The sequence below is a fragment of the Somniosus microcephalus genome, chromosome 4, assembly GCF_052327205.1.
Source record: "Somniosus microcephalus isolate GS21.2 chromosome 4, FLI_Smic_1.0, whole genome shotgun sequence".
Classification (NCBI taxonomy): Eukaryota; Metazoa; Chordata; class Chondrichthyes; order Squaliformes; family Somniosidae; genus Somniosus; species Somniosus microcephalus.
Window position 1 is genome coordinate 30460681 of NC_140990.1, and position 17998 is coordinate 30478678.

General features: G+C 50.0%; 1 pseudogene; it reads left to right on the forward strand.

Moving 5' to 3' along the window:
* Nucleotides 1-4124: 4124 nt before the first annotated feature.
* Nucleotides 4125-16500, forward strand: LOC147118531 (uncharacterized; annotated as a pseudogene).
* The last annotated feature ends 1498 nt before the right edge of the window (nucleotides 16501-17998 follow it).

Here is a 17998-nt window from a genome sequence, read left to right on the forward strand (position 1 = left end):
AGCAAGTCATCCTCGGTTCCGAGGGACTGCCTAAGAAGAAGAACCTTTCAAACTGACGATAAGCAAGGAAGTGTCTAATCAAGACATTTCTGTGTGTGATAATGGTCGAACATCCAACAGGATGAAGACATTAGTACGATAGCAAAATACTGCAGATGCTGGAAATCCGAAAAAACAACAAAAAATGCTGGAAAAACTCAGCAGGTCAGGCAACATCCGTGGAGAGAAATTTGAGTTGACGTTTCGGGTCGAAACCCTTTTTCAAAACTGGAAAGGAAATAAAATAGATTGAAGGCAGGGCTGCGATCGAACAAAAGAAGTAAAAGTGACATTAAAAGGTATTCAAAACCAGACGAGATGGTAATAGGCCAGTGGAGACAAAAGACAGCTGAGATTAGGTGTGAAGTGTACTGGCAGGATAAGAGACAGCTGCCATGTGGGAGAGAGAAACAAAAGGAAAGGGGTGGGGCGGGAAGGAGGACCCAAAACAAAGGGGTGGAAAAAAATAAGTAAAAAAGTAAAAGGGGCCGAGGTTATGATCTGAAATTGTTAAACTCGATATTGAGTCCGGAAGGCTGCAAAGTGCCTAATCGGAAGATGAGGTGCTGTTCCTTGAGTTTACGTTGAGCTTCCGTGGAACAATACAAGAGGCCAAGGACGGTGAGGTCCGAGTGGGAATGGAGCGGTGAATTAAAATGACAGGCGACCGGTTTTGAATACCTTTTAATGTCTCTTTTACTTCTTTTGTTCAATCGCAGCCCTGCCTTCGATCTATTTTATTTCCTTTCCAGTTTTGAAGAAGGGTTTTGACCCGAAACGTCAACTCTAATTTCTCTCCATGGATGTTGCCTGACCTGCTGAGTTTTTCAAGGATGAAGACATTTCCTTTTTTTATTGTATGGTTTGAAATTGAACAGAATGGCAGAAAAACGAGATTAAGATGGTACAATCAAAAGGGGAAGGGTTTGTGTCAATCTATTGTCACGGGCTTTGATCTTTTGTATTATAAAAGGGTGTTTAGAAAGAGAACAGGGCAACTTGCGAGGAAAACTGCGGAGGGTTTGATCACCCATACAGATGGAAACAGACTCCTCCACTTGATCGCCGGGGTGAGTGGTGTGAGAAATTAAATAGCTAAAGGGAACGGTGTATGTTGGTATTGTTTGGAGTTATAAGGGAATAGTGCATTGACATTTGTATGTTATTGGTAGTACAATAAATAGTTGAAGACAGACTGAAATAACAACAGAAAATGCTGGAAAAACTCAGCAGGTCAGGCAACATCCGTGGAGAGAAATTTGAGTTGATGTTTCGGGTTGAAACCCTTCTTCAAAACTGCAAAGAAAAGAAAATAGATCGAAGGCAAGGCTGCGATCGAACAAAAGAGACAATAAAAGGCATTCGAAGCCAGACGAGATAGTAACAGACCCGTGGAGACAAAAGGCAGCTGAGATTAAGTGTGGTGTACTGGCAGGATAAGGACAGCTGCCAGGTGAGAGAGAGAGAAACAAAAGGAAAGGAGGGGGGCGGGGGGGAAGGAGGACCCAAAACAAAGGGGTGGAAAAAATTATAAGTAAAAAAGTAATAGGGGCCGAGGTTAGGATCTGAAATTGTTGAACTCGATATTGAGTCCGGAAGGCTGCAAACTGCCTAGGCTGGGTTCAGTTCTACACTCACTGGTTCCCCACCCTCTCCTCCCCTGAAGGTGCTGACTCTGGCCGGGTTCAGTTCTACACTCACTGGTTCCCCTCTCTCTCCTCCCCTGAAGGTACTGACACTGGCTGGGTTCAGTTCTACACTCACTGGTTCCCCTCCCCTGAAGGTGCTGACTCTGGCTGGGTTCAGTTCTACACTCACTGGTTCCCCTCCCTCTCCTCCCCGGAAGGTGCAGACTCTGGCTGGGTTCAGTTCTACACTCACTTGTTCCCCTCTCTCTCCTCCCCTGAAAGTGCTGAATCTGAATGGATTCAGTTCTACATTCACTGGTTCCCCACCTTATGAACTGCTTTGGGCACTTTGTTAAGCACACACACAGCAGACACACATTAATCTAATGGGAGATCACTTACGCAGGAGCAGCCAGCGGTGTGGAGCCTCCTGAGAGTCTGGCCCCTTTCCAGCCAGTATTTACAGGAGCTGGGTCACGGAAAAGAGTCTAATTGAAATTAGTGATATATTTATTCACACAAACCAAGCCCCAAAATAATGAATAATTTCTCCTTCATTTACAGACGCTCCCTGACCAGTCTCCATTTTCCTTCATTTACACTCCCTGACCAGTCACCATTTCGCTTCCATTTAGACGCTCCGTGACCAGTCTCCATTTCTCCTCCATTCACAGACACTTCCTGACCAGTCTCCATTTCACCTACACTTACAGACGCTCCGTGACCAGTCTCCATTTCTCCTCCATTTACAGACACTCCCTGACCAGTCACCATTTGTCCTCCATTTACAGACACTCCCTGACCAGTCACCATTTGTCCTCCATTTACAGACACTCCCTGACCAGTCACCATTTGTCCTCCATTTACAGACACTCCCTGACTAGTCACCATTTCTCCTCCATTTACAAACGCTCCCTGACCAGTCACCATTTCTCCTCCATTTACAAACGCTCCCTGACCAGTCACCATTTCTCCTCCATTTACAGACGCTCCCTGACCAGTCACCATTTCTCCTCTATTTACAGACGCTCCTTGACTTCCTGTCTGTCCCGGAGTTTGACGCGGGGCCCCTTTGCTGAGCGAATCGGAAGGAACCGGGAAGCGGCGAGCGGATAAGTTTGAGCGTTTTAATAATGGGGCCTGGGGCCGCACTCGGGGTGTGAGCAGCCCGCGTCCCCCCGGGGTTCATGAACCCGCTCCCTGAACTCTCTCACCTGATGTGTCAGCGGCTGCTGCCAAGGTCCGCGCATGCTCAGCTCACACTGCCCGGGTGATTGACGGGAGCTCCGGACCAATAGGAAGAGGGGAGCGGGACTGGAGGACCGAGAGGGCGGCGGGTCGTCCAACCAATCGGAGTGTGCGAGGGGCGGGGCTTCACCTTTAAACCGGAACAACAGAAGATGAATTGAACATTCGCGGCCCTTGACAGCAGCCGCTGACACGTCAGGTGAGAGAGCTCAGGGAGCGGGTTCATGAACCCCGCGGGGACGCGGGCCGCTAACACCCCGAGCTCGGGGAGCGGGTTCATGAACCCCGGGGGGACGCGGGACGCTCACACCCCGAGCTCGGGGAGCGGGTTCATGAACCCCGGGGGGACGCGGGACGCTCACACCCCGAGCTCGGGGAGCGGGTTCATGAACCCCGGGGGGACGCGGGACGCTCACACCCCGAGCTCGGGGAGCGGGTTCATGAACCCCGGGGGGACGCGGGACGCTCACACCCCGAGCTCGGGGAGCGGGTTCATGAACCCCGGGGGGACGCGGGACGCTCACACCCCGAGCTCAGGGAGCGGGTTCATGAACCCCGGGCCGCTCACACCCCGAGCTCAGGGAGCGGGTTCATGAACCCCGGGGGGACGCGGGACGCTCACACCCCGAGCTCAGGGAGCGGGTTCATGAACCTGAACCCCGGGGGGACGCAGGCCGCTCGCACCCCGAGCTCAGGGAGCGGGTTCATGAACCCCGGGGGGACGCGGGCCGCTCACACCCCGAGCTCAGGGAGCTGGTTCATGAACCCCGGGGGGACGCGGGCCGCTCACACCCCGAGCTCAGGGAGCGGGTTCATGAACCCCGGGGGGACGCGGGCCGCTCACACCCCGAGCTCAGGGAGTGGGTTCATGAACCCCGGGGGGACGCGGGCTGCTCACACCCCGAGTGCGGCCCCAGGCCCCATTATTAAAACACTCAACATTATCCGCTTCACAAACACCCAGTGTTGGCCTCAGTCCCCGAACAAGAGGCGCCGGGCGTTTGCCCCAAGTGGGGTGGCAGTTGCGGGGCTTTCTCCCGGTGACAGGCCCGGGGTAACGGCCGCCATCTTGAGAGGCTCAGGGGGCAGCAGGGCGCATGTGCGGCCCCCTTGGCCAGGCACCAGGAGGAGAGAATCTTGTCAATTTCTATCCTGGACTCACAGTGATGGCTTTTGTAAATTCCTTTTACAGGCTGTGAGAAGGGCAGCATTTACACACTGCAAACTCAAACCAAACATCACATCAAGATCTGACAGAGTCACTCCATTCATCAGGACTCAAACATCATCGGCCATTGAATGTGGAAGGAGAAATGTTTGTCTGTTCTCTCTGTGGGAAAAGATTTCAAACATCAGTGTGACTGGAAAAGCACCAAGACTCTCGCACCCGAGTGAGTGTTCCAGTGCACTGACTGTGGAAAGAGCTTTAACCAGTTACACAGCCTGAAAAAACATCGCACCGTTCACAGCGGGGAGAAACCGTACACGTGTTCTGTGTGTGGACAAGGCTTCAACTGATCAGCCAACCTGGAGAGACTTGAGGACACCCACTCCATGGAGAAACCGTGGAAATGTGGGGACTGTGGGAAGGGATTCAAATACCCGTCCCAGCTGGAAACTCATTATTACAGTCACACCGGAGAGAGACCGTACACCTGCTCTGTGTGTGGGAAGGGATTCACTAAATCATCCGGCCTTGTGACACACCAGCGAATTCACACCGGGGAGAGGCCGTTCACTTGCTCTGTGTGTGGGAAGGGATTCACAGAGTTGTCTAAGCTCCAGACACACCAACTTGTTCACACTGATAAGAGACCTTTTCAGTGTTCTGACTGTGAGAACAAGTATAAAAGCAAAAATGATCTGCTGACACACCAACGCACTCATACTGGGGAGAGGCCGTTCACCTGCTCCGTGTGTGGGAAGAGATTCTCTTGGTCATCCAACCTGCTGAGACACCGACTTGTTCACAGTGACGAGAGACCTTTTAATTGTTCTGTCTGCGAGAAGACCTTTAAAACCACAAAGGATCTGCTGACACACCAACTGGTTCACACTGATGAGAGACCTTTTAAATGTTCTGTTTGTGAGAAGACCTTTAAAAGCACAAGGGATCTGCTGACACACCAACGCACTCACACTGGGGAGAGGCCGTTCACCTGCTCCGTGTGTGGGAAGAGATTCACCCGTTCATCCGACCGGCTAAAACACCAGCGAGTTCACATGTGACGGCAGGAGTTGGATTCTGCTGTTATTGCTGCTGTTAATCACATCCAGGACTGAACCATGTTCACTCTGATAGTTGGGTTTCATTTCTGCTGATCTTAAACTCCAGCTCAGTTACAGGGGTTCTTATTATTCTGGATAAACCGTCTGGGGTTTTACCTGCCAGCATAGGTCTAGAGGTGATTAACGTCTGACTTGTCGAACTGTCTGACAGTGAACCTAGTTTGGATCACCACTTAATCTTCGATCTTTAGTGGAATACAAGCCGAGTCCGTGCAAACTGTCCTCATAATTTTTCCCTTTTAGCCCCGGGATCATTCTGGTGAATCTGCGCTGCTCCCTCTCCAAGGCCAATATATCCTTCCTGAGGGGCCGAGCCCAGATCTGAATCCAGTGCTCCAGATCGGGTCTAACCAGCGCTCTGTACAGTTGTAACATCACTTCCACCCCTTATTGGTTACTAGGTGCTGCTTGATGACTCTTTCCATCACTCTGATGATTGAGAGCAGGCTGACAGGACGGTAATTGGCCGGGTTGAATCTTCTACACTCCTCATTGACCAGGGCTGGTTGTCTGCCTTAATGGTGATGGAGGAGTGAGGGCCACGAGTTTATAGATTTTGGTGGAACACAATTCAGCTGCCGCTGTGGGGCCACAGCGCCTCATGGATGCCCAATTTTGAGCTGCTAGATCTGATCTTAATCTATCCCACTTCGCACGGTGGTAGTGCCACACGATACGATGGTGGGGATCCTCAGTGTGTGGAGAGTATTTGGTCTCCACAAGCACTGTGTAGTGGTCACTCCGACTAATACTGTCATAAACAGACGGATCTGCAACAGGTAGATTGCTGAGGACGAGGTCAAGTAGGTTATTCCCGCGTGTTGGTTCTCTCACCAGCTGCCTGCGCTGACAGTGTTTGTGATGGTTTAATGGTGGTGTAAAGTTAAGGCACATGGGATTGGGGGCAAGGTATTGACTTGGATAGAGAACTGGTTGGCAGATAGAAAGCAAAGAGTTGGAATAAACGGGTCTTTTTCCGAGTGGCAGGCAGTGACTAGTGGGGTACCACAGGGATCGGTCCTTGGACCCCAGCTATTCACAATATATATTAATGATCTAGACAAGGGAACTAGAAGTAATATCTCCAAATTTGCAGATGACACAAAGCTAGGTGGGCGTGTGTGCTGTGAGGAGGATGCTGAGAAACTCCAGGATGATTTGGACAGGTTGGGTGATTGGGCAAAAGCATAGCAGATGCAATATAACGTGGATAAATGTGAGGTTATCCACTTTGGTGTCAAAAACAGGAAGGCAGATTATTATCTGAATGGCAATAGATTGGGAGAAGGGGAAGTGCAACAAGACCTGGGTGTCCTTGTGCACCTGTCGCTGAAGGTAAGCATGCAGGTGCAGCAGGCGGTTAAGAAGGCAAATGGTATGTTGGCCTTTGTAGCGAGAGGGTTTGAGTACAAGAACAAGGATGTCTTGCTGCAGTTGTACAGGGCCTTGGTGAGACCACATCTTGAGTAATGTGTGCAGTTTTGGTCGCCTTATCTGAGGAAGGATATTCTTGCCATGGAAGGAGTTCAGCGAAGATTCACCAGGCTGATACCTGGGATGGCAGGAATGACGTATGAGGAGAGATTGCAACGATTGGGCTTGTACTCGCTGGAGTTTAGAAGAATGAGAGGGGATCTCATTGAAACTTATAAAATGCTGGCAGGACTGGACAGACTAGATGCTTGAAGGATGTTCCTGATGGTCGGGGAGTCCAGAACCAGGGGTCATAGTCTAAGGATAAGGGGTAAGCCATTTAGGACTGAAATGAGGAGGAATTTCTTCACCCAGAGAGTGGTGAACCTGTGAAATTCTTTACCACAGAAGGCAGTAGAGGCCAGTTTATTAAATATATTCAAGAAGGAGTTGGATATATTTCTTAAGGCTAAAGGGATCAAGGGGTATGGGGAGAAAGCAGGGACTGGGTACTGAACTTGGATGATCAGCCATGATCGCATTGAATGGTGGAGCAGGCTAGAGGGGCTGAATGGCCTACTCCTGCTCCTATCTTCTATGTTTCTATGGTCACCATGACCCAGGGTGCCGCAAGCTCCGCCCCTCACACACTCCGATTGTTTGGAGGACCAACCGCCCGCTCGGTCCTCCAGCCCCGCCCTGCCCTTCCTATTGGTCCAGAGCTCCCGTCAATCGCCCGGGCAGTGAGCTGAGCATGCGCGGGCGACGGTGGCGACTGTGGGTGAGGCAGCAGGTGAGAGATGGGTGGAGGGAGCGGGTTAATAAACCCCGGGGGGGCGTGGGCTTCACACAGCCCGAGTGCGGCCCCAGGCCCCATTATTAAAACTCTCAACATTATCCGCTTCACACGCACCCGGGGTGGGCCTCAGGCCCCAAACAAGAGCCTCTGGGCCGGGCGTTTGCCCCGAGCGGGGCGGCAGCTGCGGGGCTTTCTCCCGGTGACAAGCCCGGGGTAACGGCTGCCATCTTGAGAGGCTCGGGGGGCAGTAGGGCGCGTGCGCGGCCCCCGTGGCCAGGAACCAGGAGGAGAGAATCTTGTCAATTTCTATCCTGGACTCACAGTGATGGCTTTTGTAAACTCCTTTTACAGGCTGCGAGGAGGGCAGCATTTACACACCGCAAACTCAAACCAAACATCACATTAAGATCTGACAGAGTCACCCCATTCATCAGGACCTGAATATCATCAGCCTTTGAATGTGGAAGGAGAAAAGATTGTGGGAAAAGATTTCAAATATCAGTGTGACTGGAAAAGCACCGAACACACACACCCGAGTGAAAGTGTTCCAGTGCACTGACTGTGGAAAGAGCTTTAACCAGTTAGACAGCTTGGAAAAACATCGCACCATTCACAGCGGGGAGAAACCGTCCACGTATTTTTGTGTGTGGACGAGGCTACAACCGATCATCCAACCTGGACAGACACAGGACACCCACACTACGGAGAAACCTTGGAAATGTGGGGACTGGTAAAGGATCCAGTTACCTGACCCAGCTGGAAACTCATCGCCGAGAGGCCGTTCACCTGCTCCATGTGTGGGAAGGGATTCACTCAGTCAACCAGTCTACTGAGACACCAGCGAGTTCACAAGTGACTGCAGGAGTTGGATTCTAAAAACATAAGAAATAGGAGCAGGAGCAGGCCATTCGGCCCCTTGAGCCTGCTCTGCCATTCAATGAGATCATGGCTGATCTACTGCCTCAATTCCATTCATCGGTCCTATCGCCACATCCCTTGATGCCTTTACTAGTCAGACATCTATCGACTTCTGTTTTGAATATACCCAATGACTGAGCCTCCACAGCCCTCTGGGGTAGAGAATTCCAAAGATTCACCACCTGAGTGAAGAAATTTCTTCTCATCTCAGTCCTGAATGGCCGACCCTTTATCCTGAGGCTGTGGCCCCTGGTTCTAGACTCCCCAGCCAAGGGAAACATTCTCTTACATCTTACAATTAGTTTCTAAGTGCACAGTTATTGCATCCTTTATAATAGATTCCAGCATTTTCCCAACTACTGATGTGAGGCTAACAGGTCTGTAGTTCCCCGTTTTCTCTCTCCCTCCTTTCTTAAATAGCGGGGTTACATTTGCTATCCTCCAGTCTGCAGGAACCATTCCAGAATCTATAGAATTTTGGAAGATTACAACCAGTGCGTCCACTATCCCAATGGCCACCTCTTTCAAAACACTAGGATGTAGGTCATCCAGTCCTTGGGATTTATTGACTTTTAGTCCCATTAATTTTGCTAGTATTGTTTATTTACTAATAATCTCTAAGTTCCTCATTCTCGCCACACCCTTGGTTTGCTTGTATTTCTGGGAGGTTTTTTGTGTCTTCCTCCGTGAAGACAGAAACAAAGTATTTATTAAATTTCTCTGACATTTCCTCATTTCCCCATTATAAATTCTCCCATCTCTGACTGTAAAGGACCTACATTTACCTTCGCCAGTCTTTTCCTTTTCACATACCTGTAGAAGCTTTTACAATACGTTTTTACATTTTTCACTAGTTTGTGCTCATATTCCATTTTCCCTTTCTTTATCAATTTCTTGGTCCCCCTTTGCTGATTTCTAAAAAGATCTCAATTCTCAGGCTGACCGCTTTTTCTGGCAACTTTATAAGCTTCCTCCTTTTAACTTACTACAGGAAACTTTCTGGTATCTGGCACGGACGGGACCGAGCTGGTGCCGGCCCATCAAAACTGCCGGAGAACCGAGCGCTATAGTTAAAACATACGGAGCTTCTGAGCTCTGTCTGAAGCAACAAACCCTGTTGCTTAGCAACAGCTTCAAAACAATTAGCTCAGCTTGCAAGCGTCTCTGTAGCTTAGCAACTGCTTCAGCTAGACACTTGCACAGCCACAAATGAGTAAAAAAATAACAAAGTAAAAAAAGTTATCTGAACCGACTCCTGAATTTTGCCGGTGGATAGAGCGTTCCGGATATTTAACTGCCGTTTAAACGAAAGTTTCCTGTACTAGCTTTAATTTCTTTTGTTAGCCACGTTTGGATCACTTTTCCTTTTGGGTTTTTATGCCCTGGAGGAATATATGTTTGTTGCAAATTATGCATTATTTCCTTGAATGTTAGCCATTGGATGTCCACCTTCATATTAGACAGGAGGAGATTGGTGTCAGTGACTGTGGGGTTGGTTTATATCAGACAGGAGGAGATTGGTGTCAGTGACTGTGGGGTTGGTTTATATCAGACAGGAGGAGATTGGTGTCAGTGACTATGGGGTTGGTTTATATCAGACAGGAGGAGATTGGTGTCGGTGACTGTGGGTTTGGTTTACATCAGGCAGGAGAAACTAGTCAAAGTTGTCAAATGTATTTTTGTACATATATTTATGTCTATATATTTATATACTTATGGATTTATATATATATATTAAATAGTGTTATTCCTATATTAACGACTGTGGTAGGAATTTAAAAAAAAAATCATTCCTGGGATGTGGGCGGTGCTGGCAAGGTCAGCATTTATTGGCCATCTCTAATTGCCCTTGAGAAGGTGGTGGTGAGCTGCCTTCTTGAACCGCTGCAGTCCGTGTGGTGAAGGTCCACCCACAGTGCTGTTTGGGAGGGAGGCCCAGGATTTTGACCCAGTGACGATGAAGGACCGGCGATATATTTCAAACACTCCCAGGCCAGGTACAGCAATGGTTAGATACAGAGTAAAGCTCCCTCTACACTGCCCCATCAGACACTCCCAGGGCAGGTACAGCACGGGTTAGATACAGAGTAAAGCTCCCTCTACACTGTCCCCTCAAACACTCCCAGGGCAGGTACAGCACGAGTTAGATACAGGGTAAGGCTCCCTCTACACTGTTTCATCAAACACTCCCAGGGCAGATACAGCATGGATTAGATACAGAGTAAAGCTCCCTCTACATCTGTCCCATCAAACACTCCCAGGGCAGTTACAGTATGGGTTAAATACAGAGTAAAGCTCCCTCTACAATGTACCATCTAATACTCCCGGGCAGGTACAGCACGGGTTAGATACAGAATAAAGCTCCCTCTACACTGCCCCATCAAACACTCCCAGGGCAGGTACAGCACGGGTTAGATACAGAGTAAAGCTCCCTCTACACTGTTCCGTCAAACACTCCCAGGGCAGGTGCTGCTCTGACGCTGAGTGAAGCTCCCTGAAGCCCCGCCGCTCGGGCCCCCGGATTGGTTGGAGGACCCACCGCCCTCTACTGGTCCTCCAGCCCCGCCCACTGTCCCCATATTGGTCGGAAGCTGCCGTCAATCAGGCGGTGAGCGGGTTGCGGGGTGACGGGCTCGGGGCCGTGTTGGGCCGCCACCGACTGAGGTGCGGATTTTCCGTCTCGCTGGGATCGCATTCGGATGTTTAGCGAACTTCACTTTCACCCCCCCGCCTTCCGACTGGGAACCGACATCGGCCACGGCCAAGAATCAGCGCCCGGCGCAGGAGAGACATGTGGGGGAGGGGTGGTGTACTGAGCATGCACGGTGCGGGCTGGGTCATGTGGCGCATGCGCGGTGTCTGACACACCCTTCTCCCTCTTAACCCTTTCTAATTATTTTACAGGGTTTTAGAAGTGGAGCATTTACAGACAGGAAGCTCAGACCAAACATCACATCAAGATCGGAATCGCTCGATTCATCCAGACCTCAATATCATCGGCCTTTGCACATGGAAGGCGAAAGCAGCGATCGCAGCGATGACAAACCGCACACGTGTTCCGTGTGTGGTCGCGGATTCAGCCGATCGCCTGACCTGGCGAGACATGTGCACCGTCACACCGGGGAGAAGCTGGGTCAAGGTGCGGATGTCGGGAAGGGTTTTAGTTCCCCGTTTGTGTCGGAAGTTCATTGGCACAGTAACACCGGGGACAGTCCGTTCACCTGCTCCGAGTGTGGGAAGGGATTCACTCTGTCATCCACCCTGCTGAGACATCGGCTTGGTCACACTGATGAGAGACCGTGTAAATGCTCTGACTGTGGGAAGAGCTTTAAATGTTCCGGGGATCTGAAGGGACACCAGCTTATTCACTCTGATGAGAGACCATTTACGTGTTCTGACTGTGGGAAGAGCTTTACAAGCTTCCGGGATCTGATGACATACCAGCGTGCTCAGACTGGGGAGAGGCCGTTCACTTGCTCCGTGTGTGGGAAGGGATTCACTGGTTCATCTACCCTGCTGAGACACCAGCTTGCTCACACTGATGAGAGACCATTTAAATGTTCCCACTGTGGGATAAGCTTTAAAAGCTCTGGGGAGCTGAAGGGACACCAGCGAGCTCACACTGGGGAGAGGCCATTCACCTGCCTTTTGTGTGGGAAGGGATTCACTCGGTCAACCAACCTGCTGCGACACCAGCACCTCCACACTGGGGAGAGGCCGTTCACCTGCTTCAAATGTGGGAAGGGATTCACTGATTCATCCACCCTCCTGTCACACCAGCTTGTTCACGCTGACGAGAGACCCTTTAAATGTTCTAACTGTGGGAAGAGCTTTAAACGCTCCCGGGAATTGAAGCGACACCAGCACCTACACACTGGGGAGAGACCGTTCACCTGCTCTGTGTGTGGGAAGTGATTCGCTCGGTCCTCCAACCTGCTGGTACATCAGCGAGTTCACACTGACGAGAGACCCTTTAAATGTTCTGACTGTGGGAAAAGCTTTAAAAGCTCCCGGGAGCTGAATGGACACCAACGATTTCACACTGGAGAGTGGCCGCTCACCTGCTCAGTGTGTGGGAAGGGATTCAATCATTCATCCACCATCCTGTCACACCAGCTTGTTCACACTGATGAGAGACCCGTGAAATGTTTTGACTGTGGGAAGAGCTCTAAGAGCCTTAAGAGACACCAGCGAGTTCACACTGATCATCGAATCTAACAGCACAGAAGGAGGTGATTCAGCCCATTGTGTCTGTGCCGGCTCTTTGAAAGTGCTGTCCAATTTAGTCCCACACCCCAGCTTTATCCCCATAACTGCAAAATAGTCCTCTTCAAGTACATGTCCAATTACCGTTTGAAAGTTCCTGTGGAACCTGATTCCAGCATCCTTTCAGATGGTGCGTTCCAGATCTTAACAACCCTCTGTGTGAAAACAATTCTCCTCATTTCCCCTCTAGTTCTTTTAGCAACTATTTTAAATCTGTGACCTTTGGTTACCGACCCACTTGCCAGAGTGAACAGTTTCTCCCTACTTGCTCGATCAAAACCCCCTCATCATTTTGAACACCTCTATTAGGTCTCCTCTTAACCTTCTCTGCTCTAAGGGGAACAATCTCCAATCTCTCCACATAACTGAAGTCCCTCATCCCTGGTACCATCCTGGTCAACCTCCTCTGTACCCTCTCCAAGGCCTAGACATCCTTCCTAAAGTGTGGTGCCCAGAACAGTACACAAAACTCCAGCTGAGGCCTAACTAGTGATTTGTAAAGGTTTAGTGTAACTTCCTTGTTTTTGTATTCAATGGCCCTATTTGCAAAGCCAAGTATCCCATACGCTTTCTGAACCGCCTCACCAACTTGCCGTGGCACTTTCAAAGATTTGTGAATATGGACCCCCAGGTCCCTCTGCTCTTGCATTCCCTCAAAATAGTCCCATTTAGATTATACGGCCTCTCCCTGCTGTTTCTCCCAAAGTGCATCACTTCACACTTATCCTCATTTAATTTCATCTGCCCTGTGTCTGCTCATTTCACAGTCTGTCTCTGTCCTTCTGAAGTCTGCTACTACTATGCTCACTATTTACTACATTGCCAAGTTTTGTATCATCTGTAAACTTCAAACTTGTACACCTATACCCAAGTCCAGGTCAATTATATATAACAAGAAAAGCAATGGTCCTAATCCCGACCCCTGGGGGAACCCACTGCATACTTCCCTCCAGTCAGCAAAACATCCCTCAGCACTGCTCACTGCCTCCTCTCCCTTAGCCAATTATTACCATCAGCCCTTTAATTCCCTGTGCTTCTATTTTCCGAGTGAGTCTCTTGTGTGGTACTTTATCAAATGCCTTTTGAAAGTCCATATATATAACATCTGCTGCACTACCTTCATCAACCCTCTGTTACTTCATCAAAGAACTCAATCAGGTTAGTCAGACATGATTTACCTTTAACAAATCCACACTGGCTTCTCCAAGTGAGAATTAATTTTGTCCTTGACAATGGTCTCTAGTTGTTCACCCATCACTGACATTAGACTGATTTGGCCTGTAGTTACCAGGTTTATCCCTCTCCCCTTTTTTAAACAGGGGTGTAACATTTGCAATCCTCCAGTCTTCTGGCACCACTCCCATATATCTGAGGGAGATTGAAAGATTGTGGTCAGAGCTTCTGCTGTCTCCACCCTAGCTTCCCTCAGCAACCTAGGATGCATCGCATCTGGACCGGGTGACTTGTTAACATTCAGTGATGACAACCTATTGAGCACCTCCTTTCTATCCATTTTTATCCAATTTCTCTACTCCCCCCTCCTCTACTGCGACATTAACATCATCCTCTTCTTTTGTGAAGACAGATGCTAAGTACTCATTCATACCTGAGCCACGCCCTCTGCCTCCGTGTGATCATAATACAGTCAAGCAGAGTCAGCATGGTTTTATGAAAGGGAAATCATGTTGACAAATTTGCTGGTGTTCTTTGAGGATGTAACGAGCAGGGTGGATAAAGGGGAACCAGTGGATGTGGTGCATTTGGATTTCCAGAAGGCATTCGATAAGGTGCCACATAAAAGGTTACTGCACACGATAAGAGCTCACGGAGTTGGGGGTAATATATTAGCATGGATAGAGGATTGGCTAACGAACAGAAAACAGAGAGTCGGGATAAATCCGGTTGGCAAATTGTAAGAGAAACAAAAACGCAAATTATTATTTAAATGGAGAGAGATTACAAAATGCTACAGTACAGAGGGACCTGGGGGTCCTTGTTCATGAAACACAAAAAGTTACCATGCAGGTACAGCAAGTAATCAGGAAGGCAAATGAAATGTTGGCTTTTATTGCAAGGGGGCTGGAGTATAAAAGCAGGGAAGTCCTGCTACAACTGTACAGGGTATTGGTGAGACCACACCTTGAGTACTGTGTACAGTTTTGGTCTCCTTATTTAAGGAGGGATATACTTGCATTGGAGGCAGTTCAGAGAAGATTCCCCAGGTTAATTCCAGAGATGAGGGGGTTGACTTATGAAGAAAGGTTGAGCAGGCTGGGCCTATACTCATTGGAGTTCAGAAGAATGAGAGGTGATCTTATTGAAACATATAAGATACTGAGGGGGCTCGACAAGGTAGATGCAGAGAGGATGTTTCCCCTCGGGAAATCTAGAACTCGGGGCATAGTTTCAGAATAAAGGGTCGCCCTTTTAAAACTGATGAGGAATTTCTTCTCACAGAGGGTCGTAAATCTGTGGAATTCTCTGCCCCAGAGAGCTGTGGAGGCGGAGTCATTAAATATATTTAAGGTGGAGAGAGACAGATTTTTGAACAATAAGGGAGTGAAGGGTTATGGGGAGCAGGCAGGGAAATGGAGCTGAGCTGAGCCCAAGATCAGATCAGCCATGATCTCACTGAATGGCGGAGCAGGCTCGAGGGGCCAAGTGGCCGACTCCTGCTCCTATTTCTTATGTTCTTAGAGCTCCACTAATCAGCCCCACCATTCCTTTAACTATCCTTTTACTTTTCATATGTTTATAGAATATTTTTGGGTTCCCTTTTATGTTACCCGCTAATCTTTTCTCATATTCTCTCTTTGCCCTTCTTATATCCTGTTTCATTTCCCCCGCACTCTCTGTATTCTGCCTGTTTTTTGACTATATTCTGTACCTGACATTTGTTGTAAACTTCCTTTTTCTGTTTTAATTTAACCTCGATATCCTTTGTCATCAGGAGCTCTAGCTTTGGATGCCCCATCTTTCCTCCTTATGGGAATATGTTTGGTTTGTACCCGAACTATCTCAGCCTTGAAGGCCTGCCATTGGTCATTCACTGTTTTCCTGGACAATCTTTGTTTCCAGTCCACCTGTGCTCAATCCCTTCTCAAATCACTGAAATTGGCTCTCTTCCAGCTGGGTATTTTCACCATTGATTTTTCTTTGTCCCTTTCCATAAATACTTTAAACCTAATGATATTGTGATCACTGTTAACCAGATCCCTCCTGCCCCAGAACCGATGAGACCCCCTTTAAATGTTCTGACTGTGTAAAGAGGTTTCAGAGTTCATCCAACCTGCTGAGTCACCAGCGAGTTCACACAGATCTTCAAAGAAAGGAAGATGTTTTAGAAAGGCTGGCGGCACTAAAGGTTCGCAGCCATCTCAGAGTAGTGTCCCTTTAATTACAATCTCACAGAACAAGAAGAATCGCTGTCCCTTTAACTACCACAAATCCCAGTGTGGAGGAGAGGGGAGATACAGACTGTCGCAGAACAGAATTAGTGACCCTCCCCCACTCCCTGCTTTTCCTCAAGTGTCTCATCCTTAAAATTCTCATCCTTGTTTTCAAATCCCTCCGTGGCCTCGCCCCTCCCTATCCCTGTAATTTCTTTCAGCCCCTACAACCTTCCGAGATATTAGCGCTTCTCTCATTCTGGCCTCTTGAGCATCCCCGATTTTAATCGCTCCACCATTGGTGGCCGTGCCTGCAGTTGCCTGGGCCCTGAGCCCTGGAATTCCTTCCCTAAACCTTTCCATCTCTCCACCTCTCTCTCCTCTTTGACCAAGCTTTTGGTCATCTGCCCGAATATCTCCCGATGTGGCTCGGTGTCAATTTTTGTTTTCTAACGCTCCTGTGAAGAGCCTTGGGACGTTTCACTATATTAAAGGCGCTTTATAAATACAAGTGGTTGTTGTTGTTTCCTGAAACTAATAACAAATTCCCCAGAGGGAAAAAAAACTTGTACTTTTACTCCCAAATATTGAAAAGTTTATTCTGCAGAAGCGTCCAGGTTTAACTGCTTTTATTGATGAATTTAAAAAGTCTGTATTAAAACCTGAGCCAGTGTGTTGTGAGACAAAGAGCCCTGTGTCCAATAAGGGGAATAAAGGCCCACAGCCTCCCCTGGCCCCGGGCCCTGAGCAAGGGACTGGAGAAACTCGCTGCCCTGCGGATCAGACAATCAGCCGGCGCTAGTCCCGCCCCTCGGGCTCCCCGATTGGTTGGAGGACCCGCCGCCGGCTCGCGCCTCCAGCCCCGCCCCGCTCGCTCCCTATTGGTCGGAGGCTCCCGTCAATCAGGCCGCGGGCCCGGGTCACGTGTCGCTGAGGAAGTCTGACCCGCTCCGCGAGGCTAAATCCGCTCCGTTCGCTTCCCGGGATGTGTTTACCGCCATTTATTTCCCCGTCTCTCTCCGCTTGTACGTCCAGCTGAGAAAACTCGTTTTCGCCGGTAATTCCGACTCTTCAACCGTTAACGACCGTTACCCAGAGTGTCGCCCCTGAACATGCGCACCAGCAGCTGGCCCTGGGACTCTGCTGCCCCTGAGCATGCACACTAGCAGCTGGTCCGAGGTCGCTGCTGCCCCTGAGCATGCCCACTAACAACTGGTTCTGGGACTCTGCCCCTGAGCATGCCCACTAGCAGCTGGTTCTGGGACTCTGCTGCCCCTGAGCATGCCCACAAGCAGCTGGTCCTGGGACTCTGCTTCCCTCTCAGCATGCCCACTAGCAGCTGGTCCTGGGACTCCAATTCCCCTGAGCATGCGCACTAGCAGCTGGTCCTGGGACTCTGCCCCTGAGCATGCCCACTAGCAGCTGGTTCTGGGACTCTGCAGCCCCTGAGCATGCGCACTAGCAGCTGGTCCTGGGACTCTGCCCCGAGCATGCCCACTAGCAGCTGGTCCTGGGACTCCGCTGCCCCCTGAGCATGCCCACTAGCAGCTGGTCCTGGGACTCCACTGCCCCTGAGCATCCGCACTAGCAGCTGGTCCTGGGACTCTGGGCCCCTGAGCATGCCCACTAGCAGCTGGTCCTGCGACTCTGCTTCCCTCTCAGCATGCCCACTAGCAGCTGGTCCTGGGACTCCAATTCCCCTGAGCATGCGCACTAGCAGCTGGTCCTGGGACTCTGCCCCTGAGCATGCCCACTAGCAGCTGGTTCTGGGACTCTGCAGCCCCTGAGCATGCGCACTAGCAGCTGGTCCTGGGACTCTGCCCCGAGCATGCCCACTAGCAGCTGGTCCTGGGACTCCGCTGCCCCCTGAGCATGCCCACTAGCAGCTGGTCCTGGGACTCCACTGCCCCTGAGCATCCGCACTAGCAGCTGGTCCTGGGACTCTGGGCCCCTGAGCATGCCCACTAGCAGCTGGTCCTGCGACTCTGCCCCTGAGCATGCCCACTAGC